This window comes from Oryctolagus cuniculus, chromosome 15 (assembly GCF_051225735.1).
Source record: "Oryctolagus cuniculus isolate XC-2025 breed Fujian yellow rabbit chromosome 15, ASM5122573v1, whole genome shotgun sequence".
In the NCBI taxonomy this organism is placed as follows: domain Eukaryota; kingdom Metazoa; phylum Chordata; class Mammalia; order Lagomorpha; family Leporidae; genus Oryctolagus; species Oryctolagus cuniculus.
Window position 1 is genome coordinate 80,505,059 of NC_142881.1, and position 17,947 is coordinate 80,523,005.

A 17,947-nucleotide genomic window follows, 5' to 3' on the forward strand; every position below is an offset into this window, starting at 1 on the left:
TGAGTCTATATTAATATCCTCACTGAATGGATTCGGAAGTTAGGATCAACAGGAGCAAATGGTGGTCCAACGTCAGAGCTCTAAGTAGTGACTAAAGGACGCTAACTCAGGGCCTTCTCGTTTCAGACCCCCTGACCTCCTGCTCCCAGTTTCTGTGCTGTCTTTTATACTCCTTTTTTTTTTTTTTTTTTTTTTTGACAGGCAGAGTGGACAGTGAGAGAGAGAGACAGAGAGAAAGGTCTTCCTTTGCCGTTGGTTCACCCTCCAATGGCCGCCGCTGCAGCCGGCGCACCGCGCTGATCCTGGCAGGAGCCAGGAGCCAGGTGCTTTTCCTGGTCTCCCATGGGGTGCAGGGCCCAAGCACCTGGGCCATCCTCCACTGCACTCCCTGGCCATAGCAGAGAGCTGGCCTGGAAGAGGGGCAACCGGGACAGAATCCGGCGCCCCAACCGGGACTAGAACCCGGTGTGCCGGCGCCGCAAGGTGGAGGATTAGCCTATTGAGCCACGGCGCCGGCTCAATACTCCTGAGGGGGAAATTCCTAAGCCGCCATCGTTGACCCAAACCCTCAGTGTTCAGATGGGCGAAGTGCTCCTAGACGGGGAGTGGCTCACGTCACCCTCGCTGCAGCCCTCTGTGGCTGCCGCTGTGTCAAAGTCACTGGAGGCCATTGTTTTTGACCAGTCTCCGGCACTAGGCCACAACAGACAAGGCCAAAAATCAACATGTAGTCATCCCTGCTAAAGTTCCATTTTCTCAAGCTGAAAGGATGTTGCTTGGCCTGCCAAGAAATGAGAGTTAGGGAGCATCCAAATGGACCAGTTTTCTTTGGTACAGTAGTGAAGTTCCCTCTGCTTGAATCCTTAGATCAGAGAGGTAGCCTGAAATAATCTGCTGTTAATTAACCATTGTTTTCTTGCTGGTGTAGTGCTCTCTCCTTTTCTACAAGGAAAGTAACTTGGAAATGATCAGTCTTTTCGTTCTTTTCTGTTTGCTGTCTTCAGCCTCTCCCAGCCCATAAAACCAACCTCTTCTGCTCAGCCCATCAGAGAGCTTCCACTTTATGTGATGAAGTGGTGCCTGAATCTAATTAAGGACTTCAGATGGTTCTAATTTGGTCCTTTGGCACTACTCTTGTCTCCATTGTTCAGAAGAAGTTGAGGTCCAGAGAGGTTAATTGACTGGCTCAGGGAGTCTCGAGCTTGCAGACGTAGACAGAACTCAGGCTTATCAGACTCCAGAGTGGTCTCCTGACCACCAGGCCTGCCATGCTGGCTGTGAGCCTGCCACAGTCACGTGAACCAGTTCCTTGAGAGAGGGACTCAGCTGCAGCTCATTGTCCTGGGAGTTTTTCTGTGTGATGGGGTTCTTGCTTCCAGCTCTGAAGGCTTCCTCCTCATCACAGGACAGGAGGGCCAGCCTCTACACACAGCTCTGGTCTCAGGAGCTGGGCTATAGGAGCCCTCTTTGCCCCACAAGGAAGGAGGAGGAAGCTAAGGACCGCGGAGACCCAAGCAGATGGGACTGGCCATGAAGAAACACTGAATGGATTACAGAGACCCTTATTCTAACAATGTGACTGTTTTGAAGGATAGCACTCATTCCAGCTTAAAAATGTTTGCTAACTCTGTGGAAACAACAGTTGGGTAACTTTAATCTCATCCTACATTCTGCCCATAGCTGATAAGGGAGAAAGCCAGTGTGTGTGCCGTGTTCTACCCTTCCCAGTGTGGAGTGGAGTTCCTGTGATTGAATGGAGAGGGCTGCTTTGGGGACCTGGAAATGCATAGGCACTGTATGCCTGTTTGGCTCCCATACTACAGCTCTGGGGTTCTTTTTTTTAAGATTTATTTCCTTGAAGGTCAGCGTTACACACACACACACACACGTCTTCCATCTGCTGGCTCACTTCCCAGTTGGACACAGTGGCCGGAGCTGTGCCGTTACAAAGCCAGGAGCCTCTTCTGGGTCTCCCACGCACATGCAGGGAAGGACCTGGGCCACCTTCCACTGCTTTCCCAGGCCATAGCAGAGAGCTGGATCAGAAGTGGAGCAGCTGGGACTAGAACCGGCACCCATATGGGATGCCTGCACTGCCGGCGGCAGCTTTCCCACTACACCACAGCACCGGCCCCATGTGTTGGGTTTCTTAACATTGTGAAGCAGCACTCAGATTTTGTTGGTTAAATGTTGCATCTGTCAGCCTTTGTGGCATTCCACATAGATGCCGAAGACCCAAGAAAGGGAAATCTGTCATAGATGAAGAAGGTTGTCTCACACGTTTGACCCAGGCTTAGACATAGTTTGCATGGCTGATGCGAGTGCAGAGGAAGCAGCTTGCCCAAGGAGGTGACCCTCCTGCTGCACCTCGGAGGCTGCCTCTCACCTGTGTTGTGCAGGTGGTGATCAGACTCCCTGTAGTGTGTGCCCAGTGCACACCCATGGGACACCTCTGCTTAAAACAGGTGCTGACAGTGTGAAAAAGGAAGCTGCTGAGTCACCCAGCTGGTGTGGGCGGCCTGGGGTTGGAAAACATTTCCACAGGGCTTCCAGCAGAGCCGATTAGGGAACCCTGTCCTTGATAGACCTTCTGAGCAAACAAGCTGAGGGCACAGAACTCAGGAGGGGGAGTTACAAAGTGTCCTGAGTCTACATTTCTTGGTGTCTGTGGGAGCTCCCCAGTTCCTGGTTTTGAATGTTTCGCTGAGGCAATGGTTGGTTTTAGTTACTTGATCAAATATAAGTTGGCTGTAAATGTTTGGATTGATTTCTGGTGTTTCTATTCTGTTCCATGGGTCTATCCATCTGTTTCTGTACCAGTACCATGCTGTTTTGATTATAACTGCCCTGTAGTATGTCCTGAAATCTGGTATTGTGATGCCTCTGGCTTTGTTTTTGTTGTACAAGATTGCTTTAGTTATTTTAGGTCTCCTGTGTCTCCATATGAATTTCCAGCATAATTTTTTCCATATCTGAGAAGAATGTCTTTGGTATTTTGATTGGTATCACATTGAATCTATAAATTGCTTTTGGGAGAATGGACATTTTGATGATATTGATTCTTTGAATCCATGAGAATGGAAGATTTTTCCATTTTTTGGTATCCTCTTCTATTTCTTTCTTTAACATTTTGTAATTATCATCGGAGAGATCTTTAACATCCTTGGTTAAGTTTATGCCAAGGTATTGGATTGTTTTTGTGGCTATTGTGAATGGGATTGATCTTAGAAGTTCTTTCTCTGGCCAGCACCGTGGCTCACTAGGCTAATCCTCCACCTGCAGCATTGGCACCCTGGGTTCTAGTCCTGGTTGGGGCACTGGATTCCGTCCCGGCTGCCGCTCTTCCAGGCCAGCTCTCTGCTGTAGCCCGGGAGTGCAGTGGAGGATGGCCCAGGTCCGTGGGCGCCTGCACCCACATGGGAGACCAAGAGAAAGCACAAGGCTCCTGGCTTCGGATCAGTGAAGTGCACTGACTGCAACACGCCAGCTAGAGCAGCCACTTGGGGGGTGCACCAAGTCACTGTCTAACTCTGCCTGTCAAAAAAAATTTTAAAAACAAAAAGAAGTTCTTTCTCAGCCATGGCATTACCTGTGCATACAAAGGCTGTTGATTTTTGTGCATTGATTTTATATCCTGCTACTTTGCCAAACTCTTCTATGAGTTCCAATGGTCTGTTAGTAGAGTTCTTTGGATCCTCTAAGTAAAGAATCATATCATCTCCAAAGAGGGATAGTTTGACTTCTCCCTTCCCAATTTGTATCCCTTTAATTTTAAATAAACTCTAGTAGTAGGCCTTGATGTAGTACTTCATTTATAGCTATGTCTTCCTTTTTTATTTTTTGCTTTCTTTAAAAAGGCTTTAATTATTGATTTGAACTTCAGAGTCACACAGAGTGGCAGAGAAGCCGCCTACAGTGCCGACTGCTCCACTTCTGATGCAGCAATCTGCTGTGTCCTGGGAAATACCAACAATATAAAGTCCACATAGGAAATGTCAACAGTGACCCCAGATACTAACTTTATGTGTTCTATTTTGTTTGTGGGACACACAATTTGTCCTATGTAAATTATGGTCCTTGTGCAAGTGGGTACATAAGTGTTTGAATAAGTAGATGACAAAGATTTCTTCATGTGTAAGTCAGAAATAATCCCACACAGAATGTTTGTAAGGAAGAAGAGAATGAATGGGTAGTAAAATGTTTTCTAAGACTGAGTTAAATTCTTTTTAAAAATCTGTGGTAACAGTGTATATTATGTATATAGTATCAAATTTTAAATAAACTCTAGTAGTAGGCCTTGATGTAGTACTTCATTTATAGCTATGTCTTCCTTTTTTATTTTTTACTTTCTTTAAAAAGGCTTTAATTATTGATTTGAAGTTCAGAGTCACACACAGAGAGGCAGAGAAGCCGCCTACAGTGCCGACTGCTCCACTTCTGATGCAGCAATCTGCTGTGTCCTGGGAAAGCAGTGGAGATGGCCCATTGCTTGGGCCCCTGCACCTGTGTGGGAGTCCTGGAGGAAGATCCTGGCTCCTGGCTTCAGATCAGCTTATCTCCTGCTGTTGGGTCCATCTGGGGAGTGAACCAGCAGATGGAAGACACCTCTCCCCCTCTCTATTTCTCACACACACCTCTGCCTTGCCTCTCTGTAATTCTGCCATTCAAATAAATAAATCTTAAAAAAAAGTGGAACAGGCAGGAAGCCAGTTGGCACCTATGGGGAAATGACATTGTCCCAGGCAGTGTTGTAACCTGCTATGTCACAACGCAGGTCCCTGTAAATACTTCTATTCCCACTGTTTATTTTTAGCTGAGCAGAAACAGGATATGCAAATTCCATAACTAGTAACTTTAATAATTTTTATTATACTTTGTAATTCTGTTGCTATAATTATCATAAACTATAACTTACTTAGTAATTATGGAACCATTCAAGTTATCCATTTTGCGCTTTGTGAATTTTGGTATATTCTATGCTTCAAGGAATTCATGCAGTTCATTATCTTATGAAATGTTTGGTCACAGAGTAGTTTATAGTGTTCCTTTACAGTTCTCTTACCCATCAAGTCAGTCCTGGTGTCACTGCTCCATTAGTAATTTGCACCTTTTTTCCTGGTTGGTCCTGGTAAGAAGTTCACAAATTCGGTTGATGTTATCAAAGAACCAAATTTTAGTTGTGTTGATTTTCTCTGAGTTGTACTTTGTTCAGTTCCATTGACTTGCACTTCTAACTTTCATGATTTATTTCACCTTGCTTTCTGTGTTGAAATTTCTGTTCTTCCTCTGATTTCCTAGGGTGAAAATGTAACTCATTGGCCTTGGTTTTTTTTTTGTTTGTTTGTTTGTTTGTTTGACAGACAGAGTTAGACAGTGAGAGAGAGACAGAGAGAAAGTTCTTCCTTTTTCCGTTGGTTCGCCCTCCAAGTGGCCGCTACAGACGGTGTGCTGTGGCCGGCGCTGTGCCAATCCAAAGCCAGGAGCCAGGTGTCTCTCCTGGTCTCCCATGTGGGTGCAGGGCCCAAGCACTTGGGCCATCCTCCACTGCCTTCCCGGGCCACAGCAGAGAGCTGGACTGGAAGAGGAGCAACTGGAACAGAATCTAGCGCCCCGACCGGGACTAGAACCTGGGGTGCTGGCTCCACAGGCGGAGGATTAGCCAAGTGAGCCACAGCACCGGCCCCTTGGTTCTTCTTTTCTAAAATATGTATGCATTGATATAAATTGGTAGGATACATTTTTACTTTAGTTTGAAATATTTTTCATTTGAGTTTTATAAACATGTTATTTTGAGGTTTGTTCATTGTTCTCCAAGTGTTTGGGATTTTCTAGCTTTTTCGTACTGACTTCTCAGGTACTTGCATTGTGATCTGAGAGCTTACATTGTGTGGTTCCTGTCCTCATGAGCTGACATCTGCTGTACACCCACAAACATGGTCAGAGTGGATGTGCTGCGTGGGTCTGAGAAGAGTGTGTATTCCATTACTGTGGGTGGAGTACCCTCTAAAGATCCATTTGATGCTTGGTTGATTTAGGTGCCTTTCTGGTCAACTACATCCTTCCTGATTTTCTAACTGCTGATCTGTTAATGAGAGAGATGTCTCTACACCTGTGGATATAATGGTGGATTTGTTTATTTTTCTTTGTAGTTGTAACAATTGTTGTTTATGTATTTTGGCATGAGCTTTATTTTTGGACTCACTATCATACTCCATTGAAATGTGATCTATTCTTTCATGAATCCCAAACGGTCTTGGTTGTTGTAGGTTTATTGTAAGTCTTGAAATACAGTTATTGGGATATCACCCAGTTCCTTGTTGTTCATGATGGACTTGATAGTGGATTGTCTTGGGTTTCCCTAATTACAGAAAGCTTTGTTGATTTCTCAAAAACCTCTTGCTGGAATTTTTATTTAGATTGTGTTAACCAATAGAACCATTTTAGAAGAAATGGTATGTTAATAATATTCAATCTTGCAATCCTACACACAGCGTAGTTATGTAGATCTTCTTTCGTTTCCTTCATCAGCATTTTAGTCTTCAGCCAATAGATTTTGTATTTTATTCAAAGAGCTTATGAGTTTTCATTTGTTATGCTATTTTAATTTTTTATCAGTATCTACTTGTTCATTGATGATAGTATACAATTGATTTGCTGTTTGAATGTCTGTGTTTGTGTATTGTCTAATATTTCTTCCCTTTTATTTTGCTGGGCAGGTTGATGCCAATAGTGGGAGCCAGAAGAGGAATCCAGGTGTCCTCCAGGGTGGCAGGAACTCAGTCATTTGAGCCATGACCAGTGCCCCCCAGTGCCTGCATGAACAGGTACTGGAAGTCAGGAGCCAGAGCCGGGTATCAAACACATGCTGCAATCCGGGATGCAGGCATCTGAACTGGTGAGTCCCCTGCCAGGCCGACCACCTGCCCCTCGTGTTCTATCTACATACTGAGAGAGAGAGATCAAGTTCATTCCTTCACTGGGTCAGTCTTCCATTGCCTGTAGTGTCTGGAATTTGGATCAAAGCTGGGAAGTAGGAGCTCACTCCAGCTCTCCCACTGGGTGGCAGAAATGTATTCACTTGAGCAATCACTGCTGCCTCCCAGAATCTGTACTGTCAGGAATTAGGAGTCAAGGGTGGAGCCAGGTTTTCAAGCCAGGCACTTCCCTATGGGGCCAGCTGTCTTACCCAGCCTGTTAACCAAATGCCAGGTGAGATACCCACCCTCGACAGTACATTGTGGAGCTGTAGTGTCAGTTCTTACTCTTGGTTTGCCTGCAGTGTGATACAGATTTCTGCATCCTTTGCCCTTCTGTTTGACATTCAGTCACTTTGTTGACATCCACAGAAGAACATGCTGACACTGGTTAGGATTAGAGTAAACCTGTAGGTCAGTGTGGAAGAAATGAAAACTTCACAGAGTGATTTCACATTTTCATGGTTCATTGTTTCTGGTGTTCTGTCGATTTTAAGGATTTACTTATTATTTGCAAGGCAGAGTTATAGAGAGCGGTCGATCATCTATCTGCTGGTTCACATCCCAAGTGGTCACAATAGTCAGGACTGGTCCAGGCCAAATCTATGAGGCCAAACTCCATCCTGGTCTCCCTCATGAATGGCAGGGGCCCAAGAGCTTGAATCAACTTCTGCTGCTTTCCAAGGCACATTTGAAGGGAGATGAATCAAAAGTGGAGCAGCTGGGATCAAATCCAGTACTCACAGGGAGGTGCCGGCATCACGGGTGCTGGCTTAAGCCACTTAACCCAGTGTACCAGAACCCGATGTTGTTCATTGTTGTTAATATGGAAAATTGACTTTATATTTTATTATTTTTAAAAGATTGATTTGTTTATTTGAAAGGCAGATTTACAGAGGGAAGGAGGGAGGGAGGGAGAGAGAGAGGTGTCTTCCATCTTCTGGGTCACTCCCCAAATGGCAGCAATGGTGGAATCTGGGCAGATTCAAAGCCAGGAGCCAAGAGCTTCTTCCGGGTCTCTGATGTGGGTGAAGGGGCCCAAGGACTGGGGCCGTCTTCTATTGCTTTTCAGGCCATAGCAGAGAGCTTGATTAGAAGTGGAGCAGCTGGGACTCGAACCAGTTCTTTTATGAGAAGTTGGCACTACAGGCACGGATTTACCTGGTACGCCACAGAGCTGGCATTACAATTGACTTTTTCCTCCTAGCCTGGTACCCTGGCACCTTCTTAGAATAGCATATTAATTCCAAGAGTTTCTTTGCCTTTCTCCTCCCTTCCTGTTCTGATTCTTACAGATTTATAGTGTATGCTATCATTTCATCTGTGAACGAAGATCATTGTGTTTCTCTTCCCCAGTTCATACAGCTTTCATTTTTTGTTCTCAGATTGCATTAGGTAGAGTGTCCAGCAGGTGGTGCTGAATCAGTGGTGAGAGATGACATTCTTGCCTTGTTCTGATTTTAGAAAGTATAATGTAAAATTTACATTTTGTAGACATTCCCTATCAGATTGAGAAAGTTCCATGCTGGTCCTAGTTAGCTCAGTGTTGTGTCATGAGAGAATGTTGGATGTTGTCTGATGTTGTCTCAGCCCACCACGTGATGATGGTGTTCTTTAGCTTGTTGATGTGGTGTACTTCACTGACTGGTACTTGACACATTGATGTAGCCTTGGATACCTGGAATAAGCTCTGCTGGTTGTGGTGTATGATTCTTTTTTTTAAAGGTTTATTTATTTGTTTGAAAGTCAGAATTAGAGAGAGAGAGAAGGAGAGGCAGAGAGATAGAGAGAGAGGTCTTCCATCCACTGGTTCACTCCCCAGTTGCCTGCCACAGCTGGAGCTGAGCCAATCCAAAACCAGGAGCCAGGTGCCTCTTCTGGGTTTCCCATGTGGGTGCAGGTGCCCAGCATTTGGGCCATCTTCTACTGCTTTCCCAGGCCATAGCAGAGAGCTGGATCAGAATCGGAGCAGCAATTCGAATGGGACTAGAACTGGCACCCATAAGGGATGCCAGCAATGCAAGCGGTGGTGCCAGCCTCAGTGTATGATTCTTTATAAATGTTATTGGCTTCAATTTGTGAATATTTTAGTGAGGACGTTGCTATGCATGTTTGTGAGAGATACTGGTCTGGAGTTTTTTGGTATATGTTTTTACTTTGTTTTGATATTAGAGTATTTTTGGCATCATCAAATTAGTATTCCTTCCACTATCTTCTGGAACAGATCATAGAGAATTAGCCTTTTTTAAAATGTCTGATGGAGAGGAAGCATGTGGGTGTAGTGTTAACACCACTTCGATGTCTGCATTCCATTTTGGAATGCCTTGGTTTGATTTCTTTTCTGTTTTTTTTTTTTTCTTTATTTACTTGAAATAGTTAGAGGCAGAAGCCAAGGCAGAGAGAGGGAGGGAGGGAGGGAGGGGGAGAGAGAGAGAGAGAGAGAAAGAGAGAGAGAGAGAAGGAGGTGTCTTCCATCCTCTGGTTTCCTCTCCAGGTGGCTACAATGACCAGAGCTATTCTGATCTGAAGCCAGGAGCCAGGAGCCTCCTCTAGGTTCCCACACTGGTGCAGGGGCCCAAGGACAGAGAGCTGGATCGGAAGTGGAGCAGCCAGGTCTTGAACTGGTGCCTATATGGGATGCTGGTGCTTCAGACCATGGTGTTAACCCACTGTGCCACAGCATCGGCCCCAGTAATGTTTGTTTCTGTCACTTGTTTGGAGTAATCTGATGGAATTAAAAAGGCAAGAGAAAATCTGTTTTATTTTTGTATGTCCATATGCAGTGGTTTATTTTCCCATTCCTGTTGACAGAACCTGTACGTGGATTGACCTCTGCCTTACCTGATTGGCTCGAAGCTGTTCATGGAGCAGGAAGATGTGGGGGAGCTGTCCAGCGAAGGTGCTGTTCCGCCATGGGTGCCTGGGGTGCTCTCAGCTGCCCTATCTTGCTTGACTTGTTGCCTTTCAGTCATCTCCAATATTGCACCAAGTTGTAAGAAATGTGTAAAGAATTCCCATTTACTATTCAACCAGGATTCTTTTTTTATGTTTTTTTTTTTTTTATTTGAGAGGCAGAGTTACATACAGAGGGAGAGACAGAGAGAGAGGTCTTCCATTTGCTGGTTCACTCCCCAAATGGCCTCAACAGCTGGGGCTGGGCCGATCTGGAGCCAGGAGCTTCCTCCATCACCTGGGATTCTAAGTTGTTGACATGCTACCTTTATTTTATCATTCTCCCCATGTGAACATAAATGTCTCTCAGGTCCTGATTGAGACACATCATGCCCCATTACTCTTAAGTGTTGGTTTATTTAATTTGTTTTATTTATTTGAAAATCAGAGTGGCAGAGATTTTCTGTCTGCTGGTTCACTCCTCCCAAATGGCCATAGCAGCTAGGTCTGGGCCAGACTGAAGCCAGGATCCAGGAACTCCATCTGGGTCTCCCACATGGGTGGCAGGGGTGAAAGTACTTGGGCCATCTTCCTGTGCCCTTTGAGACACGTTAGCAGGGAGCTGTATTGGAAGCAGAGTATCCAGACCCGAACCAGCACTCCAGTGTGGGGTGCTGGCTTCACAAGCAATGGCTTAACTTGCTGAGCCACAGTGCTGGCCCCATTTCTGTGTTTTCTAAAAACAAAGATATTCTCTTACCTAACCTAGGGTAGTTGTCAAAAACAGGACATTTTTCTGGCTGTCATACTACTACATCATCTTTATTCATATTCAGATTTTGCCGGTAATGTCCTTTGTAGTCTCTGTTTCCACTGGTCCAGACCCCAGTCCAGGCCTACTCCCAGCATGTAGTAGCAAGTCTGTCAGTCATCCTTCATCTGTCCAATTCTTAGGCCATCTTGGTTTTTTATGATGCTTTGGAAGAGCACAGACCAGTTTATTTTCTTGGTAAGGAAGCATCTGGTAGGGAAATAACATTGAGACCATGTAGATGTCGTGACACTTTCGATTCCAGCAAATGAGTATAGACATCTTTGTCAGAATCTCGGATGCCCTTGCGCGGTGGCTTGCATTTTTCCGTGAAGCAGAGGACATCTCTGGTGACCGTGCCATTAATCCCGACCTCTCTTCTGGACAAAAGGTTCTGTGGGCAGCGATTGCGGCAGTATTGTGGACAGCGAGGAAGAGAAGGAAGAGGAGGTAAGGACGCCGTGATGTGAACGCATCTTGTGAGCAGAAGCCTGTCCAGCAGGCTGAGCAGGTACCAGATTAATTAACTGGCGGTCTGTTTTCATCAAGCTGAGCACGTACCATCTTAGTGAGCTAGCGCTCTGTTTGCATAAAGCTGCTCGGTAGAAGCCAAAGTCAGGAGTTTTCTCCTTGGGTTAGATTTCTTTTTGGTCTAGGGTCCAAAAACATTGGAAACTGCTGTAGTTTTTTCAGCCATGACCCTTCCTCCCACCACAGCACCTAACCTTTCCTCCTCCTGGGATATTTTGAGGAGGGCAGCGCAGCTATTCCTGTGGAATCCCGGCCTGAGACCCAGTCTTGGAATGCGTTCCATTTTCACATAATTCTAGGGCAAAGAAATCTTCATTTAAAACTTTCCTTACTTTCAAACCATAAAATCTACACCAGAGGATGACTAGAGCATTTAGTTTTGCTTTCATCTCCAATGTCTTCATATCCACATAATTTTTCTTAAATTTAATTTTAAAGTTTGTTTAAGGAAAGCCAAGGGAGATGGGGGGGTGGAGGGGAGACAGACAATGAGATCTCCCATTTGCTGTCCCCTCTCCAAATGCCTGTGGCAGCTGAGGCCAGGGCAGACCCAGCAAGGCTAAAGCCAGGAGCCAGGAATTCAATCCGAGTCTCCCACACATATGGCAGGGACACAGGTGCTTGAACTGTGACCTGCTACCTCCGGGGATGTGCATTAGCAGGAAGCTGGAATGAGGGGCAGAGCTGGGACACGATCAAGTCACTCTAATATGGAATGCATATGCCCCAAGCAGCGGCCAAACACCTGCCCCCACAGAGCGTAATCTAACTCATAGTCCAAGGTCCTGGAGTCTGTGGGCCCTCACCACACGTATATCTGGCTGGAGTTGTCCCTTAAACAGAACGCTGCTCACTGGCCGGTGATCAGTGCTTGTACAATTTCTTGATGTCTCAGCAGACTCTGCTTTGTGCCTGTGCCTGTTTTCTCATCACTCTCTGTGTCTCCTCTCCTACCATCCCTGCTCCAGCCTCAAAACCTAGCTTTTTCCAGCTAACCTTGCTGGGATAGATGGCCATTAGCTGAATCATTTGTTTTTGGCTGTTGCCATTGTTTGTGGCCCTTTTAGCGAATCCCTGGTAGCAAATACCATTGATCCTTTCTTGGGCCTGAGGAAGCAGCTACCTTAGCTCTTCGGAATATGCAGAGCAGTTTCCAAATGTAAAATAACACAAAGCAACTTTAGGTGTTTTCATTAATTTTTTTGACAGGTAGAGTTAGACACACACAGAGAGAGAGAGAGAGAGAGAGGTCTTCCTTCCATTGGTTCACCCCCCAAATGGCCGCTACAGCCAGCGCTGTGCTGATCTGAAGCCAGGAGCCAGGTGCTTCTCCTGGTCTCCCATCTGGGTGCAGGGCCCAAGCACTTGGGCCATCCTCCACTGCCTTCCCAGGCCATAGCAGAGAGCTGGACTGGAAGAGGGGCAACCGGGACAGAATCTGGTGCCCCAACTGGGACTAGAACCTGGGGTGCCGGCACCACAGGTGGAGGATTAGCCTAGTGAGCCATGGCACCAGCCAGCGCATATAGCTTTACAGAGGGCTGTGACACTGGGGACTTCATGTGCAGGGCACCCCAGGCCAGCAGAAAGCAGGGGCGTCTCTCGGCAGAGAGACCCGGCACCAGGCAGAGGAAGCGCTGCTCTCCCCCTAAGGCTGGGAGGTGCAGGTTCTTCACTGAGGCAGCTCTATTCCGGCCTTAGAGGCTGGTCCAGGTCTCCAAGGCGGCTCTAGGCTCCCTGGCCCTCCAGAGGGGATGCTGAGAACCAGGTTGCCCATGGGGGCCCCTGTGGCTAAATAGTTGCCAGGACCCTCGAGATATTAATCTTAGAATCATTAACAATTTTAAAATAAAGGTGTAAGATTTCTGAAGGACATGGGCTGAGGGCTCCTGCCTTGCGCAGCCTGTTGGCAGCTCCTGTTAGTCCCGCTGGAGCCCCCGAAGTGGTGAGGGTGGGTGCGTGCCCGGCTCCCAGCATCCACTCAGATGCCAGCCCTGGGCCAGGGGACACCTGCAGCCCCACTCCCCACTGGGGTTGTTCTGGGCCCGCACCTCTGACTCGGGTGAAGGAGGCTTCCTGGCAGCCAGCTGGCAGGGCCCTGGATATTGGGGCCTCCACAGGGGGCCTCATGTCCTGGGGCCCCTTCTGGGCTGGGCATGGCACCAGGTCAGGGGTGAGCAGAGTCCATGTGAAGGTGGTGGTGCCCACCTGGGACAGCAGCCCCCCAGAGTTTGCCCCCACCTTGCTTGTATGCACAGTGGCCCCCAAAGCCTGTGCCCCTCTCTGCAGTGCAGGCTCCCACATGTGCAGCACAGCACAAGGCCACAGGGCTGCGTGGCAGATTCCCAGGACCTGCAGGTGTCCTGTCCCTGCGGCCCCTGCTGGGAGATGAACACTGTTCAGCTGCATTAAAATTAAGAACTTCCAAGGGGCGGCCGCCTGTGAAGATGGGGAAGCCCAAGGACAAAGTACTTGGAGTCCCTGATGCTCCACTCCTGGCCCCCTCCCTACAAAGGCATCTGGGAGAACAGCCCCAGGTGCCCCAGGGCTCGGCCATTGTCACCATCCTGGGAGACCCTGATGGAGCTCCTGGTTCCTGGCTTCCGCCTGGCCCTGCCCAGCCTGTGCGGCCATTTTGGGAGTGAACCAGGAGATATCACATGCTCTCCCTCCTCCCCTCCTTTCCTTCCTCCCCCTTCCAAATAAAACACATTTTTTAAATGTACATTTAATAGGCACAGATAGAAAAACCTGACCGGCCAAGCGTTCTGAAGGAGGCGGAGCCGAGAGCCCTTGGTGCTGCTGGGAAGGAGGCTGGACCCCCTCAGTGGTGAACGCCTCTGACAGCAGACAGGCCGTGGTTTCAGACACTGCACAGCACAGAAAGCCAAGCACCAAACTCCCAGTGCCCACGCCCGATGCTGGCCGAGCCGTGTCGTGTAGTGCTGCACATTCTGAGACGTCTATTTTAGATTTGCTAGGAAAGAATCTTGAGTATCTCACTCCTGTTAAAAAAAACTCAGGGACCCCGCCCACTCTCCTGCCAGCCACTCCCCCTCCCAGCTGCCAGCCAGCTGCCCTCTCATGGTCGGCGAAAGCCTGGCTCCCTCTCAGTGTTCTGAGGGCCACCCAGGAGGGGCTGGAGTGGGACACTGGGCACCTGGTCTCCCACCCCCTCCAAAGACCCTACAGCTCCCACTTGCCATTGCCACGTGCAGGGCCCTGAGCAGAGCCGCAGGGCACAAAGACACCATGTCAACCCTCCATCAGTCATAACCCCTGGGAGTTCTGCCCGCTGGGTGGGGCAAGGGCCGTGCGGGCAGCTGGCAGCAGGTGGCCCAGGAGCCAGCTGCTACCCCTGTTTCTGTGCTCTGAGCAGGTGCCACGAGGAGGACGCAGAGCACATTGGTGCCAGGCAGGGGGGGCCGGGTCCCTGGGGAGCAGGTGGAGGTGGCTGAGATGGCCATAGCAACCCAAGGGGGTCCTAGGGAGAGCCAAAAAAATGGGGAGCCATGGTTCCCAGGTGCCTGGATCCCCACTCTTCTTCCTGCTGTTACTGGTACTGCCCCTAACACCGTTTGGTGTGGGGAGCCTCCAACGCTGTGACCCTGGCTGGACAGCTCTTCATGCACTTGGCCTTGGCTCCAGAAGCCTCCAGGAGCCCAAAGATGGGAACCTCGCCCGCCAATGGTACAAAAGGGGGCAAGCATGCAGTCAGTACTTTGACCTCTACTTCAACCTGGAAAAGTGAGTGCCCTCCCAGTCCCGGTCCCAGGAGGTGCTAGCAGAGCCGAGCTGGCTCCCAGGCGCTGCTGCGGGGAAGCCGGTCTGGCTGCTGATCTGACCCTAGGAGCAGGCCTCCGTGGCTGAGCTCCAGGTAGGGGTGGCCATTGCTAGAGGAGCAGACTCGCTGCCCACTCAGCAGAGGGCTGGTTTCTCTGGCTCCGTCATGCTCTGTACTCTGTTGCCTGGGAGAGGGCTCCAAGCAGTTAAGCAACTTGTCTGAGATCCTCAGCAAAAGCCCATAATGGGTTTCCAGCTACTGCTTGCTTGGCTCCCCAACCCATACATGGAGATTTGGGAGAGGGGCTTGTGGTTTTAGGAGCATACGGGGTTTTTTTTCTATATATAGAGGTAAAATACCCATAACACAAAGTTGACCCTGTGGAGTGTGTGTTTTGGTTTGTGTGAAGCGTGTGTTGCTATATGTCTGTATGGTGTGTGTGATGTGTGTGTGTGGCCTATGTATATGTGTTCTGTGTGTCTGAGGTTTGTTGTGGGGTGTGTGTATATGGTGTCTCTTTTTGGTGTGTGTCTGTGTTCCGTGTGATGTGTGTGGTCTGCAGTGTGTGCGGTTTGTATCTATGTACTCTGTGTGTGTATGTGTGATCTTTGTATATGGTATGTGGCATGCGTGACATGTGTGTGTCTGTGGTCTGTATGTTGTCTCTATGCTGTGTCTGGTTCATGTGTGTCTGTAATCTGTGGTGTTTTATGTCTGTGGTGTATGTGTGTTGTGTGTGTGGTATATATGTGTGGTGATGTTGTGGATTCATTCTGAGAGGAGGAGCGTGGTGGGGGCAAGAGGCGCGGAGTCACCACACAGACCTCAGGAGTCGGGTGAAAGCAGGTGAGAGGGGAGCAGCCCGCAGACTCGTTTACTTCAGTTGGTACAGCAGCTTATATAGCCAAGGCAGCCAATCCAGTCAAGGGGTGGTTTATGCCCTAACCAATCACAGGCTGTTGCCAGGCTGTCCCCATTGCCATGTGGTTTTGGAAGCCATTCCTGAGTAACTGATGCTCGCTTCCCAGCAGCCATCTTGGCATGGCCTTTTCATTCCACCACATGGTATGTGCAGCATGTGTGTGGTACATGCAATCTGTACATAGTACATGTATGTGTGGGATGTGTGGTGTGTGTAGTATGTGTGGAGTGGGTGTGTGGTGTATGGGGAATGTGTGTGGTATATATATGTGTGTAGTACATGTGTATGTGGCATGTGTTTAATATGTGTGTGTGGATATATGTGGGATGAGTATGTGCAGTATGCAGTGTGTGTGTATGGCATGTGTGTGTTGTACGTGGTGTGTGTGGTATGTGGAATGTGTGAGTATGGTATGTGTGTGCAGTGTGTGTGTGGTACATGATGTGTATGTGGTATGTGTATGTTGGTATGTGTAATGAGTGTATATGGTGTGTGTATGTGTGTGTAGATATGTGTGGTCTGTAGTAGGTGTGTGTGGGGTATGTGTATGTGTGATATGTGGAATGAGTGTGTGTGGTGTGGAGGGTGTGTTTGTATATGTGTTTGTATATACTACCTCTGTAGTAGGTGTGTGTGGGGTATGTGTATGTGTGGTATGTGGAATGAATGTGTGTGGTGTGGAGGGTGTGTGTGTATATGTGTGTGTGTGTAGTCTGTAGTAGGTGTGTGTGGAGTATGTGCATGAGTGGTATGTGGAATGAGTGTGTGTGGTGTGCAGGCTGTGTGTAGTCTGTAGTAGGTGTGTGTGGGGTATGTCTATGTGTGGTATGTGGAATGTGTGAGTATGGTGTGTGTGTGTGTGCGGTGTGTGTGTGGTATGTGATGTGTATGTGGTATGTGTATGTTGGTATGTGTAATAAGTGGGTATGTGTGGTATATGGAATGAGTGTGTGTGGTGTGGAGGGTGTGTGTGTATACATGTGTGTGTGGTCTGTAGTAGGTGTGTGTGGGGTATGTGTATGTGTGGTATGTGGAATAAGTGTGTGTAGTGTTCAGGGTGTGCATGTATACGTGTGTGTGTGGTCTTTAGTAGGTGTGTGTGGGGTGTGTGTGTGTGGTGTGCAAGGTGTGTGTGTGTATACGCGTGTGTGTGGTATTTAGTAGGTGTGGGGGGTATGTGTGTGTATGTGGAATGAGTGTGTGGTTTTGAAGGTGTGTGTGTGTGTATATGTGTGTGTGTGGTCTGCAGTAGGTGTGTGTGTGTATACTTGTGTGTGTGGTCTGTAGTAGGTGTGTGTATACGTGTGTGCGTGGTCTGTAGAAAGCGTGTGTGTGTATACATGTGTGTGTGGTCTGTAGTAGGTGTGTGTATACGTGTGTGTGTGGTCTGTAGAAAGCGTGTGTGTGTGTATACATGTGTGTGTGGTCTGTAGTAGGTGTGTGTGTGTATACATGTTTGTGTGGTATGTAGTAGGTGTGTGTATACATGTTTGTGTGGTCTGTAGTAGGTGTGTGTGTGTATACGTATGTGTGTGGTCTGTAGAAGGCATGTGTGCTGTGTGCTGCTGTGGGTGTCTTGGGGGCATCGTTGACACGGGGACAGGGGAGGATGCATTCTTGGCGCTCTGTCCTCCATGGGCCCCATCCCCATCTCGTAGGCCTCAGAATCCTCCAGTAATTCACCCAAAGTCCAGATGCTGACAGGCACCGCGGAGCAGACCCGCCCGGGGATGCAGGGAAACGGCCGCCCCTGCAGGCAGGCCCCGGCCTCCGCGCAGGGGAGAGGGAGGCACCTCTGGCTGTGCACAGCCTTCCAGCCTGCCAGAGTCCATGGCCCAGGACGCAGGGGCACTGAGGGAGACGAGGCAGGGAGGAGGAGGAGGAAGGCGTGGGCGCCAGGGGGCGCTGCCCCTCAGCTCGCTGCTTCCCCCAGCCCTGCCCTGCGCATGTCCTACATCATCTACTCCACAACATCCCATGTCAGGATGCCGCTCACCGGGAACAGGTGAGTGCCGCTCCGCACTCCCAGGCAG

General features: G+C 48.5%; 1 long non-coding RNA gene across 1 annotated transcript; it reads left to right on the plus strand.

Moving 5' to 3' along the window:
• The first annotated feature begins 205 nt into the window (after positions 1-205).
• On the plus strand, positions 206-10,333 carry LOC149122097 (uncharacterized). The gene is made up of 3 exons (XR_016221063.1): positions 206-1,641; positions 6,717-6,895; positions 9,786-10,333. It is a non-coding gene; the product is annotated as an uncharacterized LOC149122097 (long non-coding RNA).
• Positions 10,334-17,947: the final 7,614 nt, after the last annotated feature.